Raw genomic sequence first — 20,000 nt, forward strand, 5'->3', positions numbered from 1 at the left:
AGAGTGTGAGGCACAGGACAGATTTTTTTCGATTCAAGATTGTTTATTTAAGGGTGAATTTGGTTAGCATTTCTAGCAGACATTCTTCTTTCGTCATTCGGTTATGATGTTAGCGAGAATTACTGGAGTAAATCTGCTTAAGAATGATATCTCCATTAGTGTTAGAAAGAGTGCAAAACTGCATGAGGAAGATTCTGTTCAGTGACAGTCGCTGCGTTAGAGTTGTTTGACTAGAATGTTAACATCGTTAAGCCTTTTGAAATGTTAGATTTAATGGTTAATACAAAACTATTTTTAACAATAAATACTTTCCTTAATATAAGCAGAAATATGAAAGGTAAAATTGCCTTCAATATACATTAGTAGAAAATATATAGCACCCTAAATGTAAAAATACGGCCTACGTCAATATCACAACTTGATCACGAGTATATTTTATTATAACTATATATATATATCTATATATATATATATATATATATATATATATATATATATATATATATATATATATATATATACATATATATATAATTATATATGAAAAAATCGTCTATCGTCAAAACAGTCGATGAAAATGACTCTCCTACATTATATATATATATATATATATATATATATATATATATATATATATATATATATGAAACTTAGATAAAACTTAGATTTGTTTCGACCAAAGATTGGTCCAGGCCATGTCTAACTTAATAGCACCACCTGATTGGATCATCTAAATCCTTTTTACAGTCAAGTTTTGTCTATGGTCCATTCAAGTAGTGAGTTCTTATTGAGTGAGTTGTATCCAGGTATGGGTGGCTTGTCTGGTATTCTTAGAAGAAAGCTGTCTAGACTCCGTTTAAAGCTGATAGGATCCTTTTCCTCTTTTATCTGTTTCGGGACAATGTTAAACAGGGTAGGGCCTGTTGAGGAAAAGAATTGCTGCAAGGTACCTATACGTTGTGATTATAAATTGGGCAGGGGACGTATGGCTCGTGGTCCCAGCCTTGGATGAACCTTGAAACTAATGTTCAGCTCGTTTGGGTAATGCTGGTGGTATATTTTCCACATCGTGCAAATGATGTCCCGCTCGCGGCGGCACTGGAGAGAGTAGAGCTTCAAGGCATTAAGGCAGTCCCAGTAATTAAGATCTGTCATGCCTTTAATTCGTTTGGTGAGTGCCCTCTGGGGTGATTCAATCCTCGAGATGTTTTGTTTTGTGTGGGGAGACCACAACGGGCAGCAGTATTCGAGTTGTGGCCGTACAAAGGAGGATAAAAGTGGAATGATGGCACCTTGTTCTCTGGACCGGAAGGTTCTTAAGATCCAGGAGCTCATCCTACGAGCTATGTTGACCTTATTGTTGATGTAGGCACTCCAACTGAAATTGTTATCAACAATTACACTCAGGTCTCTGATATTATTAGATGCCGTGAGCGGTTCCCCAGAGGGAAGAGAGTATGGCTGTTTTAGTATAGACTTTCTTCCAAACTGCATCAGCTCAAATTTTCCCTCGTTCAGCTTCATTTTGTTTTTATCTGCCCATTGACTCACAGCATATAGATCAGTCTGGAGTTGGGTTCGGTCTTCTTCTTTGATGATTTGCTGGAGCTTAGTGTCATCAGCAAATATTTTCACTTTGCAGTGATTTACGACGCTGGAAAGGTCATTTATATAAATTATAAAGAGGAGCGGGCCCAAAGCAGTCCCCTAAGAGACACCACTGGTGACTTTTGCTGGGCTTGAGTGAGCTACATCGACCTCAACTTCTTGTATTCTATTCTCTAAGAAATACTTAATCCAGTGTAGAGGTTTTCCACGGATTTCAACATTTTTTTTTTATAGTTTCATCTTAGAGCTGCGGCCATGCAGCGCCAATTTTGTGAGTAAGATATGGTCAACCCTGTCGAGCGCTTTACTGAAGTCAAGATATATGACATCAGCGTTCGAACCTGTTCCCAAGGCTTTAAAGTATATCTTCAATGTGGTGTAAGAGCTGTGTTAGACAGTCCCTGCCACAGCGAAAGCCATGCTGGTTTGCATTTAGGAGTCTTTGGGTCTCCAGGAAGTCAGCTATCCTTGATCTTACCACCCTTTCAAACACTTTAATGATGTGGGAGGTGAGTGAGATTGGGCGACAGTTGACTGCGAGGGATCTATTTCCCTGTTTGAAAACCGGGATGACAGACTGGGATAAGAGCTGTTTCAGTATATAACCTGAGTCTAAAGAATTTCTCCAGAGGTTGGTCAGAAGGACTGCAAGTTGGTGTCTACATTCCTTCAGGAGACTTTCGGAGAATCTATATATGTATATATATTCCTCTGTTATGTATATAAATTCCTCTGTTTACATAATATCGAGGTCTCATTCTTTTGTGGTCATCTTATTATTATTGCTAATATATGTGTATATATATATATATACAGGAAGAGTGATCAATATGTACCCGGAGTGTTGCCATAGTAACGAAACTAAAGCGCAGTGTAAAACTGCTTGGCACGGATTGATCTTGTATTATGTTGTGCATGCACACTAAGGTTTAGCGTTTTAGATTACTTCCGCTGTTTACAGTAGTGCTTAGAAGGAAGGTGTTTAGCATGTCACCTTCGCATTGACTATGACAGAGAAAGCTGTCATGGCGATACCTGCTCAGAGGCCTACACAGCGTTGCAGAAAATGTATGGAGAGGAGTGCATGAGCCGCACACAAGTGTACGATTGTTTGAGACGTTTCCAGCATGGCCGAAAAATCTCACTATTGACGAACGTTCTCGGAGACCTGCAAGCAGCAGAACTGAGAAAAACATCGCAGATGTGCGTGCAACCCTGTGAGGTAATCGTCGAATCACCCTCCTTGAGTTATGAGAGGAAGTGAAGATTAGGTACATATAACGACTGCTAATTCACTGAGTTTCATTCAAGAAATCTGATTTGGTGCATTCCAATTATTATGACTCTGTATCGTATGGGTGTCTAGGATTACAATTTTTAATATGTAATTCCTTTCCAAGACGTAGGGTATTTTATGGAGACAATTTGACTGTTCTTCTCAGCACATAGAGTTAGCATTTAGCCATCATTCTACGTTGGCTTATTTTACCATTAGCATACTGAGGTCAAATGAAAGTAAGTCAGCGATATATCCCTATAAGTGATCCTGTCAAGAAAATACGTAGAATATATTTCAATTTTTCTCTGTGATACTTCCAAACTAATGGAAGGCGAAAAGAAACAGCGTTGGAATTTCGGTTTAATTCAGATGAATTAAATAAAGCAATTGATTACCAATTGAGTTTTCAACTTTGTAATCTCTGAGCTACACACAAACTTTTCAAGGTTAAAAGAGACTGTGTATATTATACTGCCGATGTATTTATAACCTATATCATTTTGCTGACTGAAGCAAGTCCTAATGCCAGGAATATAGAATTCTTTGACACAAAAGCCATTACAGAAATCAACACAAGGAACAGTGTTTTTCCCTTTACACAATATAATTAGAGTCGTCTGTATCAACATTAACACTGATTATACAGTCATGGAAGAATTTTAAGCCGAAAAACAAATTGTTTTCGCAAAATTATACAGTAATTAAAGAAATAATGAAATACTTATTCCGAAGTGGTGAGATGAAAATTATTGTAAGTGATGTTACTTCGTCTTAATTCGGTAATATAATTTCCTGAGCGAGAGATTGGAGGTGCCCAGAAATTATGCGTCACTACGGAGTACATCATCAAATTCGAATGGATAAGTTAAGTGTATAACATATATTGATTACTATAGATACTTATTTATAACTACTTATGTGTATTGTGTATTTATATGCATGGATGTGGATGTTAAAGTGGGAGGTTGCATATTTTTCTCTCTATCCATCTATCTGTCTATCTATCCATCGAGATATTCGTCTGACTATCTACCTATTTATCTATATCTGTCTGTTTCTCTCTCTCTCTCTCAATAACACATACATACATACATACATATATATATATATATATATATATATATATATATATATATATATATATATATATATATATATATATAAATTTTCAATGTAAACTCTGTAACCGTTACCAATATAGCATAAGATTTCACCTCAAAAAATCTTTTATTAGATTCCTTAAGGCTGGTTATAAAGACAAGGTTTACTATATTGAAAATGATAGCAACAAAGTTAAGGCAGATGACAGTAATAACAATAAGAATAAACTCAATGAAAATAAGAGAAATAAACCCCAAAATTTCCATAAACATAACATAGGTAATTAAAAAATTTTTTAAGAATGATATTAGTAATTCTGATAATAGTAAAGATGATAATGTTTGGTTCATAATCCCATTTGGGAGGAATATCAAAAGTAACCTGATTGCAAAGTTTAGAGAGGTGATAAGTAGACATTTCCCAAAGAATTCACACTATGGTAAAATTATTAATACACATATCATTAGATTTGGATTTTCAAATACTATAAATTTAGCACAAATAATTGAAGCCCATAATTTTAAAATACTAAAGTCTAAAGAAATAGGGGTGAATAGGAATTTAAACCATGATATAAATAGCAATAATAATAATAATAATAATAATAATAATAATAATAATAATAATAATAATAATATTAATAATAATAATGGCGATATTATTAATAATAGTGATAATGTTTGTAATAGTAGGAATTTAATTACAGTAACTGAGGTAAACCCTAGAAGATTGAAATTTGAAGGACCTAATGCGAAGGTTAAAAATATAGTTTATCAATATAAGGTAAGGACTCAAACAAATACTAGAAGATATCTTGGATGCACTTCAGGACAAATATGTAAACGAATATCTAATAATTTTTGTACCTTTAGAGATAGAAGGAAAATAGCAAGCACTAGTCTTAGTAAATATATCTGGGAACTCAAAGACCAAAATAAGCCATATTGGTTAGAATGGTCAATTGTCGCGAGGTCTTTTCCATATGAGAGGGGTAAGAAATACTGTTCGTTTTGTACTTTAGAGCTTTATTTCATACTATTCTCTAAGGGTAAATTGATAAATAAATTAACAAATAATACTCTGAAATGTACACATATTTTAAGACATACTTTTCGTTGGTTTAAATAAAATTGAAATATGACAAGGTGTTATAATGAATTTTACCATAACAGTTAGTCCATAGACAGATCATACTAATATAATTTAATAATAGCAGCAAGGATTTTGTAAAATCCTTTTAAGATAATATGGTATAGATTCCCATGTTAGTTTAAGATTAGATATAAAATATACCTAATTATACGATAAATTTAGATCCTTAAATAGGATACATTAGTATATAATGTACAAATAACAGTTGTGGGCTTTACTTGAATTTTAGTGGCATTTGAGGATTGAGTTCAATTATAATAGAAAATTGACTATAACCTATGGTACATTGTAGTAATAATTTAGGATTATTATTATTGATGATTTTGTTAAATATATTTCATTAGACTCTCTAAATTATCTGTTAATAATAATAATATGATTTTAATAATGAAGATCAATCCTATATTTCGGCATAAAATTTGGACGGTTTATAAGAGAAAGTTTACTAGATTGAAACTGGTTGTAATATAATAATAATAATAATAATATTAATAATAATAATAATAATAATAATAATAATAATAATAATAATAATAATAATAATAATAATAATAATAATAATAATAATAATAATAATAATGGTATATAATATTAGATACGAAGGCAGGCCATATTTAAATATCAAATATTAAAGTTATGAGTAGCGGCTGGAATTTTGCCATTAAAATCTAGGCACAACTTAGTATGGATTAATTATAATGAAGAGTTAATTATAACTTGTAGTACAGTACAGTACAATATAGTGTGTTATTAGATCTTAAAGCAGACTAGATAAGTGTATAACTTGACAATAATAATTGTAGGTATTGAATAAAATACTAGAGATAGGATGGCACACTGTGGATCTCCATTAAGGTGAGAATTGTTTATAATTTATAATATGGAGTCCATAGAATATAATAATTATAGCAGACAACATTAATATGTTAAAATTAAAATATAAATTAAATATAACACATGTGGGTTTTGAAAAAATTCCTAGAAGTAATTATTCCTATTGCAAATGAATTTTTTTTTTTTTTTGCTCATATTTTATGGTACTATGTAGTATAATATTGGATTTTATAGCAGGTATATCAATGTAAAATTTGTCAATACTAATTGTAGATTTCCAGTGGTCCCTAAGATAATTTATATATCTTGAATAATTAATAATAAATCAGAGTAGTTTTAGTGATTTAGTAATTATTGGTAGTGGTGTAATAGTCATAGAATATGGCAAGGAGTTACCTCCCCTATTGCAAGTTAGCGTATGTAAACACAGAGGATTTCGTATTTGACCGATAATGGTATAGATTTAAATTTTAAATTTGATTTTGTTCGATTAATTCATTATGTGTTTTTGGGGTTTTTTTGGTTTTTTTTTGTTCTAATGAAAACTATTCCTGATGACGTGTAGGACAACTAATATATTGACTTATTTTAATGGTTAAATATAGTTATACACAGAAATGTTTACGTTGAATGAGTACATGGATATATTTAAATTCGGTGTTGAATCTCTTTATTAAATGTATAAATTTGAAACGTTGGATATATATATATATATATATATATATATATATATATGTATATATATATATATATATATATATATATATATATATATATATATATATATATATATATATATATATATATATATATATATATATATATATATATATATATATATACATGCATGCGTACTTGGTGCTTGCTTCAACTTCACAGATGATTAAGTCTTTTGTGCTTCAGTGTTGTGAATAGCCTTTTATGATTTTTCTTCCGTGACCTCTTAGATGTACCATTATTCAGATGAAGATCTGCAGGTTTTGTAGCATAAGTAACAGATGAAAGCTATTGCACACTTCCAACAGTCACCACCCTTCCATCACCAGACATGCAGAATATGAAATAACAAATGACGACACCATAAATACATATCTGTACATTGCTGGATTATAGTTATAAATGCTTATAAAACGCATGCCACTCTCTAAGTCTTCTTATAGATACTCTCTGAGTAACACTGGGTACTCTCTGAATATCATTAGGCACGCTCTGAGTACCTAGTGATAGGTCGAAGAGAAATGACCACTAATCACGTAAAACCGCAAGATTGTATATCAAAACTTCTCCACACCTAAATGGATGTTGAGACAACAGCTGGCGTTCCTCACTCCTGATATTTTTACTGCGCACCCTGACACCGATCGAGTGTATTTCTGCGTCTTCGCGCTCACATGGATTGTCATGCGTAAACATATATATACACATACATACATACACACACACACACACACACGCGCGCATACACACACACGCGTGCACACACTCACACACACACAAATGCACACACCCACATGCGCGCGTATGACACGCACACTCATACACGCCCACACAAAAACACACACATATATATATGTGACCTACAGCTTTATTAATGACTCTACAAATGACATAGTTGAATAACATCTTAGCTAATATTTATGTTGTTTATAAATTATTTCTATAATAATACTGCTTCGGTTGATTACCGTAGTTCATAGGCAGGTGTTGCTTTTGTATACGTGCATGTGTATCCCAATTGTAAATGTATACAAATATACGTACAGACACAAATGCACAAACATATTCACTTTGTGCAGATCAAGAAAGGACGAAAAATATGAGATAAACCGAAGAAAAGTAGAAAATGAACATGATATTGCCAATGAAACGGCATACAATTTTAACTATATAGATCGAAACGTATCACTCAATAAAATCAGTCGCTACGTTAGTGACGGCATCAAAGCGGCCATAGAAACGGTTGCAAGCTAAAATCAGTAGCTTCTTGCACATACCATCCACTAGCCCTCACAATAGGGGCCCTAAAAGTATTTCGTATATGACATGTAATATTACTTTAAGTCTTCTTCCATTTATGATCCTCCGCACTTCAGTACACAAATATACACCACACTCTGGTGCATCGCGCGCGTACGCGCACACACACATACATATCCTTATACACAGTACCCGCTTAGTGTCATTACTTTGGAGAGTTTAATTTCTGATGTATATAATAGGTGATTATAATAAGCAGCTTATTCACATATGTACCCATATATATATAATATACATACATACATATATATATGCATATACATACATTTATATATATATACACACACATATATATATATATATATATATATATATATATATATATATATATATATATATATATGTGTGTGTGTGTGTGTGTGTGTGTGTATGTGTGTGTGTGTGTGTGCATTTATGTATATATATATATATATATATATATATATAAACAAATAGTGAATGAGTATATGCATATATACGTACATGTATGTGCATACCGACATCCACCTGTATGTATAGGTGCATATCTGGGTACAGGACATTGCAAACAAAACGTAGACGAGAAAACACAAAAGCCACATAGAGAACATTCTTCTTCATCAGCTACCCCCGTCTTAACACCGGCGTTGCGAAGAGCTGGGCAGGACGCATCGCTAAAACGGCTCTTCCCATGGACCGCAAATTAAAGTTGTATATATATATATATATATATATATATATATATATATATATATATATATATATATATATATATATATATATGTATATGTATGTATGTATGTATATATGTATATATATCTATGTATATATATATATATATATATATATATATATATATATTATATATATATATATATATATATATATATATATATATATATATATATATATATATATATATATATATATATATATATATATATATATATATATATATATATATATATATATATATATATATAAATATAAATCTGTGTATATGTATATGGACACATACTTATAAATATGCATATGTATATATATATATATAAATTCTATATATATATACACATATGCAGATACATATACATATCTTATACACGCGTTACAATAGCATTACTAAAAATATACTTTAGTTTTGAATCGATATAAAACAATCAGCATCATGACAATTTCATTATAGCAGCTGGAAATAAAGTAAATCGCAGAATTAGATTATCATTTTTTTATGTTTCCTTCTTAATTTTCCTGTAGTGTTTGTGTTATTGTGCTTATTGTTTAAATCATTTCACAAATATTTCCTTGTACGAAATGTGTGCCATGAGATGTAAAAGCACCCACGCATATGGTAAGACGAGAATGCACCGCGAGAGGGAGTGTTTGTTTAAATATTTATGCTCATTTTGTTAATTTTGTTTTTCGGTTTATAGTTGCTGCTGTCGTGTGAATTTTTGTTCTCGTTGTTGTTCTTTCTGGTGTTGCTGGTGGTGACGGTGGTGATGGTGGTATGGTAGCGGTGGTGATAATGATCGTGGTGGTGGTGATGGTGGTGGTGGAGGTGATGGTGGAGGTGGTGATGGAGGTAGTGCTGGTGGAGATGGTGGTGGTAATATTCTTGCTTGTTATTGTAGTTTTGACAGAGATTGTAAAGTTAGAGATAACGATGACGATGGTTGTCATAGCTACAAGGATTGTGTGTTATGGTTTTGGTTATAGTAATTGCATCGGTAGCTGTGATGTCAGGGATGAATTCAAGGATGGAGGTAGTACTTTTGCAAACTGTGTGGTCCTGTGTTTGTTCCAACAATAACCACGACATTACCATAAACAGCATGTGTCGTATAAGGTTTCACTTCGTATCACTTTTCTGGTTTTGTTGTGTCTTTTTAAAAAAACCAGTGCTATTATTTGGTACAGACACTGCAGAGCACTAAGCTAAGTATCTTACCAGAGTGTATTTAAATATACTGACGAATATATATTCAGCGTTTCAAAAAATAGAATGTAAGAAGCATTATGATGAATGTGTTTTACAATCTATAGATTATTTGCCAAAATAGGAGTGAAATGTCACATAAAATATGACAAGCTGTCCTTTCAAGCAATGCAAATAAAAATACTTCGCTTGGTCGAATATTTCCGTTGCTAAACTTGCAGTGACAACTATATCTATTACAATAGCAACAACAACAACATCAACAATAGTTATAACAGTAGTAGAGTTAACCATGGCTATTCTGTGACATGGGATTCGTAGGAGTCAAAACCAGAGGTTACAGAACAACCAAATGAGAAATAAGTTACTTATAATCTGTCATTATTAATAAACCAGATTGTAAGTGAGATACTCCACGATAAATACAAAGTCAACGAAATACGGATGTCAAGCAGAATCATCAAATACGCGAGCGCAAGAGATTCTTAATGCGTAACAATGTTCTAAGCTATTGAGCTATGGCCTTTCCACATCGCAGTGAAACCCGAAAGATTTCATTAAATGCTCTCAATGACCTGTTATATGGGATAGTTTGTAGGTTTTCCTTACGAAGGAGGAGCCTAAGTCTGAACGCTCGAATTGCTAGAAATGCCTGAAAACCCTTTCCTTGGAACCAAAGTCTAATGTCTTAAACTACACTTGTCTTGTCCACAGTAGATTATTATCGAATACAATTTGATACGTTAAGTCGATGGTAGTATATTTAAAGCAGTGAGACGAGAGATATAAATTAATCAGTATTACTGAACAAGTAGAACGTGTGCAATGCAGCAGAAAGAGACCAAGCAAGCCAGCGACCTTGAGAGAAAGAGAGAGAGTGTGTGCGTGAGAGAGAAGGAGAGAGAAAGAGAGAGAAAAATATAGAGAGAGTGTGTGTGTGAGAGAGAGAAAGGAACAAAGAGTGAGAAACAGAAAGAGAAGGTGAGAGAGAGAGTGAGATCTACACTGATCTTGGAAGTACGAGTGCATTTAAGATTAAGTCGACATTTTCGGCAAAGCATTAATATATGATTAATGCTGTTCTAAGCACCTTAAAAGACCCGACAACAGATTTGTTTAATTAAGTATTGAAAACTGAATATCAATACACTGTTGAGATGCATTCAATAGTTTTTAACATTTGATAATGTAATAACAAATGTATAATCTAAATATGTTAGGGAAATTTAAAGAAGGATTTATAGTCCTGATTAAGAAACTATAAAAACTTAAGAAGGCATAAAAATATGTACAGACACTCATACACATTATGGGTATGTAAATGTATGTATGTATGTATGTATGTATGTATGAATGAAAGTACATGGCTAAGTGGTTAGAGTATCACGAGGCAGTGAGTTCGATTCCCAGACCGTGCTATGTGTTGCTTTCTCGTGCAAGACACTCTATTTCACGTTGCTCCAGTTAACTCAGCTGTAGAAATGAGTTGCAACGTCACTGGTGCCAAGCCTTTTCGGTCTTTGCTTTTGTCTTGGATAACATTTGTGGCGTAGAGAGGGGGTGCTGGTATGCGTGGTTGACTGCTGGTCTTCCATAAAACGGCTTTCCCGGACTTGTGCCTCGGCCGGTACCTTTCTAGGTGCAATCCCATGGTCATTCATGAACGAAGAGGGTCTTTACTTTGTATGTATGTATGTATGTATCATGTATGTATGCATTTATGTATGTCATCATTCAGATTTATTTGAAGATTTCTGGACAATAAGGAACGAGCCGGTTTCTCACCTTAAATTTCAACATCAACAAAGTAGTATTCTTGTTTCTATGTATACGTGCAGACTTGTATGTTTTGTTTAATGCACGTCTTCTCACGCACATACTTGCATATCTAGACATGCTCATATATACTTAAATTATAAACTTCTAGAAAGTTTTACATATATTTACAGTTCCAGTGATGGCTTGCATCTGTAATCTTCGAATTTGCTCTCTTCTTTCTGGTTTGGAGAAGCATAATTTCTCAAGATTGGTATTCAGGCAGTGTGTTACATATCCCAGTGTCCCAATAATTACAGGTACGAAACTGAACTCGTATTCTGGATAGAGTAACTGGAGTTTTTTCAATACTTCAGTGTAAGTATTCTCCTTTTCACTGCTCTTCAACTTTATGTTATCATCTGCTTTACGTTATCACAGTTTATCTTCTCTGTCTCAAATCATTATATCAGGTCTATTGTGTTTATATTATATTGTGGTTTTCACTGGAACATTCTACCAGTATTCCTTTTTATTATGAGTAGCTTTGTCTTTCACCATGCTGTGGTTTCTTATTTCTTTGTCCTTGAGGTTATCTTTTCGACGGATTTGGTTATACTGAGTCCTAGCCACAACATTTCTCATCCGATGGTACCATGATGACGTTTTCGGACAACTGCTTATTTATGTATATATGTATGTATGTAAGTACTATGTATGTATGCATGAATGTATGCATGTACATAAATAAACGGGGAATATGTGAATGCACTCAAGTTTCATGAGCGTTATAAATTTCCAGTTTGGTAATGATATACGTTTGTATATACGTGCTCTGATCAATAAGTATCGGGACTGTTGCCATAGTAGTGAAGTTAAAGCAAGCAGAGCAAAGCCACTTCGCACAGATTGACCTTGAATTCTGCTGTGCATGCGCTGTAGTTTTTGACGTTCGAACTCACTTCCGCTGTTTACAGCAATGCTTTGAAGGAAGATGTATATCGTACAATCATTGCATTCACCATGTCAGAAAAAGTTGAGCAGAGAATCTGCAACAAATTTTGCCTCACAGGCCTATGCAAAATTTTCAAAATGTTTTCATCGTTCTCAACACAATCAAGGTGACCTTGTGCAACTGAAAGCCGAGCGTCTTTTTTCGTCAGCTGAAAGCAGTTTTGGCACAAATTTGGTAGACACAAGTCTCATACACAAATCTTCAGTGATAATGGACTGAACTGAATCGTAAGTAATGCGTACATCCTCTCATAACTCACGGATGGTGATTCGACGATCTCCCTTCAAAGTTGCACAAACATCCGTAACGTTTTTCTTAATTCTGCTGGTAGCAGGTCTTCCAGAACGTTCGTCAATATCGACATTTTCGGTCATGCTGGAAACGTCTGAAACACTCGTACATTCGTGTGCGGTTCATACTCTCCTCTCCATACACTTTCTGCAAGTCTGCGTAAGCATCTATGCAGATATCGCCATAAGAACATTCTCTGTCATGGTCAATGCGACGATTACACACTACACACTACACACCTTTCTGCCAAGCACTACTGTAAACAGCGGAAGTGAGTTAGAACGATAAAACTGTGCATGTACAGCAAAGTTTCAGGTAAATTTCTGTGAAGCGCTCTGCGTGCTTTAACTTCGTTACTAAGGCAATAGTACGGATACTCATTGATAAGACATCGTATATGTATATAATATGGACATGGTTATCTATATATCTTTGTCTGCATATCTCTTTATGTATGTATGTATGTATGTATGTATGTATATATGTATGTATGGATGTATGTATGCATCTATGTATCTATGTATCTGTCTATCAATATATATATATATATATATATATATATATATATATATATATATATATCGGTTTGTCTGTCTGTCTGTCTGTCTGTCTATTTCTCTATCTCTCTATCTCTCTATCTATCTATATATCTGTCTATCTATCTGTCCTTCTTTCTATCTATTCGTCTATTTATTTATCTATTTCATATAAAACAGAGGAAAACATCTCACAGAAGTTAACATTTTAAAGTGAAAGTCCATATCTTAGGTGGTATGTCTATTTACATATTTGTAAGCATTCGAGTACCAATCTAAAAAGGTAGTTGCTCAGTTTATCTCCGGTCAATAGTGAATGGAGATTCCAGGCCTGTAGTAGTTCCGGTTGTAGAAATCAAATATTTTGTGCCAATGCTTGTATTATCAATAAGGTAAACAAAATTACATTTAACGTTACACTTGTGCATGTCTCTTTTAATTCGAACGAATTTCCTGATAAGCTAAATCATCTTCCAAAATAACAGAAAACTCTCTCACGCTTATTCTTTTATTCTTTTTACACACGCACAATAAGTATGTGATTTTCATAATATATATGATTCTGTGTTGTGTATGTGTGCGTGTCTATGTGTGTGTATGTGTATGTGTGTGCGCGCGCTCGTGCGTGTGCATATGTTTATGTAATAAATCTATTTAAAAGTCGCAAATCATGCGCTGTGTGTTGTTACTGAACTTTGGACGAACATGAACAAAATGTAGCATACAATTCTCATATTAATTAACATTGTGTAGTCTTGTCTGAGACTAGCCTTAGAATAATAACTCTTCTTGGAAAATTATGAAAGCCGTGAAGGTAAGTAAATTATTGAAAAATGTACGAACATATATACATGCATACATGAAAAATATATGTAAATGCTGATATGCAACAAATCTATTTATTTTGTCTATTAATCTGTTTCAATATTATATATTTAAACAGTTTAATAGACAAAATAAATAGAATTGGTTCTTATCAGTATATACATATATTTTTCATGTATGCATATATATATATATATATATATATATATATATATATATATATATATATATATATATATATATATATGGTCGTACATCTTTCTATAATTTCTAGTGATAAATGTCTTTATATATAATTAAAGTTATTTTGCAAAATAGAACACATCTTCATTTAAGAATAAATAATATATGTGTGTTTATCAATCACGGAAACTACAATTGTTGGAGAAGAGCGTGTTGGGAGCGGGTGAATTGTTGGGTATATAAAACATTCATTTCGCAGAAGCGTAGAAACCATTTGTTTCTAAATATCAGTTTATATTCAGAAAAATTCTAACACATATTTCTCTGAATAGCTCTATGAGGTCTATTCTCTATCTGCTTAGTTCTTGACAGTTCATGTTGTGTGAGAATTTGAAATCGTCGTTTGTCTATAAATCTTTGTTACAAGAAAGGAAATATTTTATGTAGGAGGTCCAAAATATAAATTCCGATAATTTCACGTAAATCAGCTTATTGTGATATCCTATTGGTATATCAATTCATTCGACGTCACCTTTTAAGCCAAAAATAAATTATCTTAAAAACAAAAGGGATTTTTCATTAGATCAATAATGAGCTTATTGGACCCCTGAATTAGTATTACGTTTTCAACGAACGATAAGCTTTGAGAAATAGTGAAAGGTAGAAAAATCTAATTAGAGTCAACACGTATCCGAGTGGTAGATTATTGGCCGGTGATTGAGCCTCTTCATCTTGATAGGTACTGTTTAATATCGATATTGTTTGCTGTTAACACCGTCTAAGTATCCTAATACCGAAGAACTCTTATTCCATTACCAGCGAAATATTGTATGCTTTTGTTCTAACTATAGAACCATTTAGAATTTACCTTCTAATTGCATCCTACTCATAATGGAAAGCTTAGAAATTATTTGTTTGAAATGCTAAGTTACGCTATTTGTTAAGATTTTGGCATAATTCGAATAGACTGTTGTGTCAAATGCTTTGGTAAAATTAAATTTTACTCTGTCAAAACTTGATATAGGTTGCCATTTCTTTGTAAACTGGTAGTATGCTTGTAGAATGTTTGTATGCGAACAGGTATAATTAATGTTTTTAGCTTATTAGTCTTCTGTATATAACAGACTTTCAAAGATGTAATGTTAACTAAAAGGTTTCAGAGATGCCTAACCGAGCTGCATTCTACTTCCCAAATATCTTTTAGTATTACCACCGCTTCCCACGTGGTACATTATTTAAAAGGTATTTAAGGCTAATAGGGGATTAGCAAAGATACCTATGCAAGTTTTGTGGCAGGACACTTGTTTGCGTCAAAGCAGCTTGCAGTTTCAGCTATTTTTTCTCATCTTAAGTTTATATATGTTGGGTCAGAAATGAGAAACGCTTGATAAGTAGAATATGTATTGATATTGTGTGAGAAGCACTTAATTTATCTAAGGAGCATTATCGTGCAATACTCATTGACATTGGAATTTTCTGAAAAATTATACTCCTCAGAAGCATTTCAGTGAAACATCATACACTTCATCTACAAATATCACGTTCTATTTATCGAAATGATTAACAGCAATGTGATGGTTTGAAGGTCACATTATTTCTCAGTAATATTATTGTTGTCTTGTCTCGGACTCATGTGTATTTTTTGAGAAATAGTCACAGTAGTCTACTTCCAGCAGTATAAATGTTTTTCTTTTTTCACTTCATAATAAAGATAACAATTTCAAACAAACATCAACTTATAATGATATATAAAGTAGGCCAAATAGATATTTAAGGGAAACAGCGTGATAGAGATATTATGCATAGATATATGAATGAATAAATATATACAAATATAATGATAAAGACGTAGTCATTGTAGCTGGTAAGCAAAACTGCGTATAAGGTAAATAATATACATCAAATGTATGTTCAAAGTTAGTAGTTAGGTTATTCTCTTTAACAGATATTCACTCCCATACATATGAACACATACACGCATATGTATATATTATACATTATATGTGTACACACACACACACACACACACACACTCACACACACACACACACACACATATATATATACATACACATATACACACATACAGTCTTACGCATACACACACATACATGCATACATACAAACATGCATGCATACGTATATGGGTTACTGACACAAACAACAAAACACTCGCACCAAATCTTTTGCACACATTCAAAATCATCCAACAAATGTTGTCCCATGAATTACAGAGCCAACGTAATTAATTTCATAATTATTGGTCGTAACATGCATGGGCACTCAACAAAAATATGACTGTTACCGTAGCCTCCACTAAACCAACTAACATTGGTACTACCGCTACAAGTATAAAGACAACAACCGCAACAACATCGATATCACAAATACTATCCAGATTGTTGCCGGCAACATTATTTCCGGCCCTATCACCAACAGCTACCAGCAAAAGCAGCATTACCACAATAACTATAAGTTAACAGTAACTACTGTCAAAATCACGACCATCATCATGACTATGAATATCGCAAACTTCAACATCATAATTATCGTCAGCAGCAAGAAGTCCACTGGCACCTCTGCCATCATACAGAGCAGTAATATGACCACTCAAAACAAAGCATCGTTGGACTACCACGTCTGTATTATCTCCGTTGCCATCAGGGAGACAATAAATCATATTCAGTACTCATTTCACAGCGACATAATTGTATCTGATCGATTTGTCTCCCAAATCACATAGGTCTCTCTTGTTTATACTAAATAGTTGCCATTTCCTGAGAACAACTATCGTATAATTCTCCTGCCGCTCATAGTGGGAGTTCTTATCAAAATTTACCTCACCCCTCCTGTCTAGCTGCTTATGGCGTTACAATATCCCATAATATTTCTAAACACACGCATACACGCCCCGTATAAAATTAGAGGGAGAAGGGAGAAAGAAAGGCGCACATGCAGACATGATCAAGCATTAATATATATTATATATATATATATATATATATAGTAAAATTTAGAGGTAATACTTGACAATTGTAAGCACCTGTGTATGTCAGCTCGTGGTTGAGGTGAAAGAATAAATTGTAAATCCAATTTAAATAAAAAAAAACATAAAAAACAGACAGAGTTGGAACTCTTTTGAATAAAATAATATATATATATATATGCATATTCATGTATACGAATATATGTGTGTGTGTGTGTGTGTGTGTGTGTGTGTGTGTCTGTGTGTGTGTGTGTGTTTGGATTTACAATTTATATATATATATATATATATATATATATATAATTTACAAATTAAAAGGGTAAAGATTTATCAATTTATTAATTTATTAATAAATCAACAATTAATAATTTTACCAAGCCCTTCGGTATGTAAGCACCATTATCGGTGGAGAACTTATTTAAAAGTTCCCATACATTTATAAACATAATTAAGGGATCAGCAAGCATTTGGTTCACCATATACCGAAGTTCAGAAATAGCAGCTAAAAAAGCTGAGACTCCAACAGATAGCATTACTTGTAACTCACAAAGGCAAAAACAAGAAGAAAAAACAATGAAAACTAACCATTTAAAGTTAATCATAGACGCGTTTCTGGATTATGAACGATAATATTCAATTTCCGTCATCGGTATGATATTCGATATATATATATATATATATATACATATATATTGATTTTAAACACACACACACACACACATATTCATATACATGCACACACACACACACACACACACACAGACACACACACACACACAGACACACACACACACACACACACACACACACACACATATATATATCGATTTGAAACACACACACAGATATTCATATACATGAATATGCATATATATATATATTATTTTATTTAAAAGAGTTCCAACTCTGTCTGTCTTTTATGTTTTTTTAATTTATATTCTTGTAAAATTTATGTGGGATATAGAATATGAAATATATAATATATAATATTAAAAAAAAGCATGGAAGAGATACCTGGACGATTGCTTTATAATCTGGACCAAACCTCAAAGCACTGTGGAAGAATTCAACACCCTCCTGAACAACCTACACCCATCCATCCAATTTACAAAGGAGATGAGCAGTAGCAAATTACCATTTCTAGATATAATGGTAGTTAAAAGGGACACCGCCATTACCACAGGTATATATTACAAACCCACAGACACACACCAATACTTGAACTTTAAATCATGCCATCCACCCCATACAAAAACCAACATTCCATACTGCCTAGCCAGGAGAATATGTACTATTGTAGAGGATATAGAGACCAGAAATCAGCGCCTGACCGAACTGAAACAATTTCTGCTAAAGCAAAAGTACCCATCACAACTCATAGAAAATGGTATTCAGCGGGCTTCGAAAATACCCATACAAAAACTGAGGACACCACAAAGAAGAGACAAACAGGAAAAGATCATTCCATTTATAGTGACACAAAATCCATGCCACCAGAACATCTTTAATATCGCCAAAGCGAACTTACCGATCCTTGCACAAAGTAAGGAATTGAGAACTATCATTACAGATTAAAATATAACACTCAGTAAGAGACAACCTAAAAACTTGATAAAGCTATTAACAAAGGCAAGGTTTGACCACAGCAACAACAATCAAGCATTCACTGTATCCAAATGCAATGATAGCCGATGCGGCACATGCCGATCAATCCATACCGGCCCATATATGAACACAAAAACAGGGAAAATATTCACCAATGCGAACATGAACTGCAAAAGTAGAGATCTAATCTACTGCATCAAATGCCCTAATTGTGAAGAACTGTACGTTGGCCAGACAGGTAATGCACTATCGGAACGCTCACAGGTGCATCGACAACAGATTAAAAACCCAGAAGTCCGCCAAATACCACTGAGTAACCATCTGGCAACATGTGGTCATCAAACTTTTATTATATTTCTATTCCATAAACTTTACAACCGGAATGAAATTGAGAGAAAATGCAAAGAAAAGGACTTTATTAAGAAATTCAAACCTACTCTTAACAAACAATGATTAAATTTATCCTACTCGGGGTTTAAAAATCTTATCCCTATAACTAAAACACAAAAAATCTCTCAAATGTCATCATTTCTAAAAATAAACTTGGCATCAACTCTAAAAATAGCCAAACACATACTACTGCTGTTCAAAGGAATAGGTATAAAAGACAGAAAACCAGCCAGTCTATTACAGTCTGTTACAGTCTGTCATACCGGCCATGATGAAATACCACAAGGTATAGAAAATACGTATTCGCCTTTATATATTTATATATATATTTAATCCTTTATATTGAACACTCAATATTTCATATATTCAATAAGACATATTCCATATATTCAATAAGACATTCAAAACTTCATTTCATTGTACCATCAATCTTTTTTTATATTATATATTATATATTCCATATTCTATATCCCACATAAATTTTACAAGAATATAAATAAAAAACGTAT

At 33.0% G+C, this 20,000-nt stretch overlaps 1 long non-coding RNA gene and 1 pseudogene across 1 annotated transcript in view; one reads left to right on the forward strand and one right to left on the reverse strand.

Moving 5' to 3' along the window:
* The window catches only part of LOC128247578 (uncharacterized), a 189,238-nt gene that overhangs the window by 73,161 nt on the left and 96,077 nt on the right, over nt 1-20,000 (reverse strand). The window lies entirely within an intron of this gene.
* LOC149136038 (uncharacterized) overlaps nt 18,517-20,000 on the forward strand; it is a 7,581-nt pseudogene continuing 6,097 nt past the window's right edge.

This window comes from Octopus bimaculoides, chromosome 4, assembly GCF_046866305.1.
Source record: "Octopus bimaculoides isolate indiv1 chromosome 4, ASM4686630v1, whole genome shotgun sequence".
NCBI classification, from domain to species: Eukaryota; Metazoa; Mollusca; class Cephalopoda; order Octopoda; family Octopodidae; genus Octopus; species Octopus bimaculoides.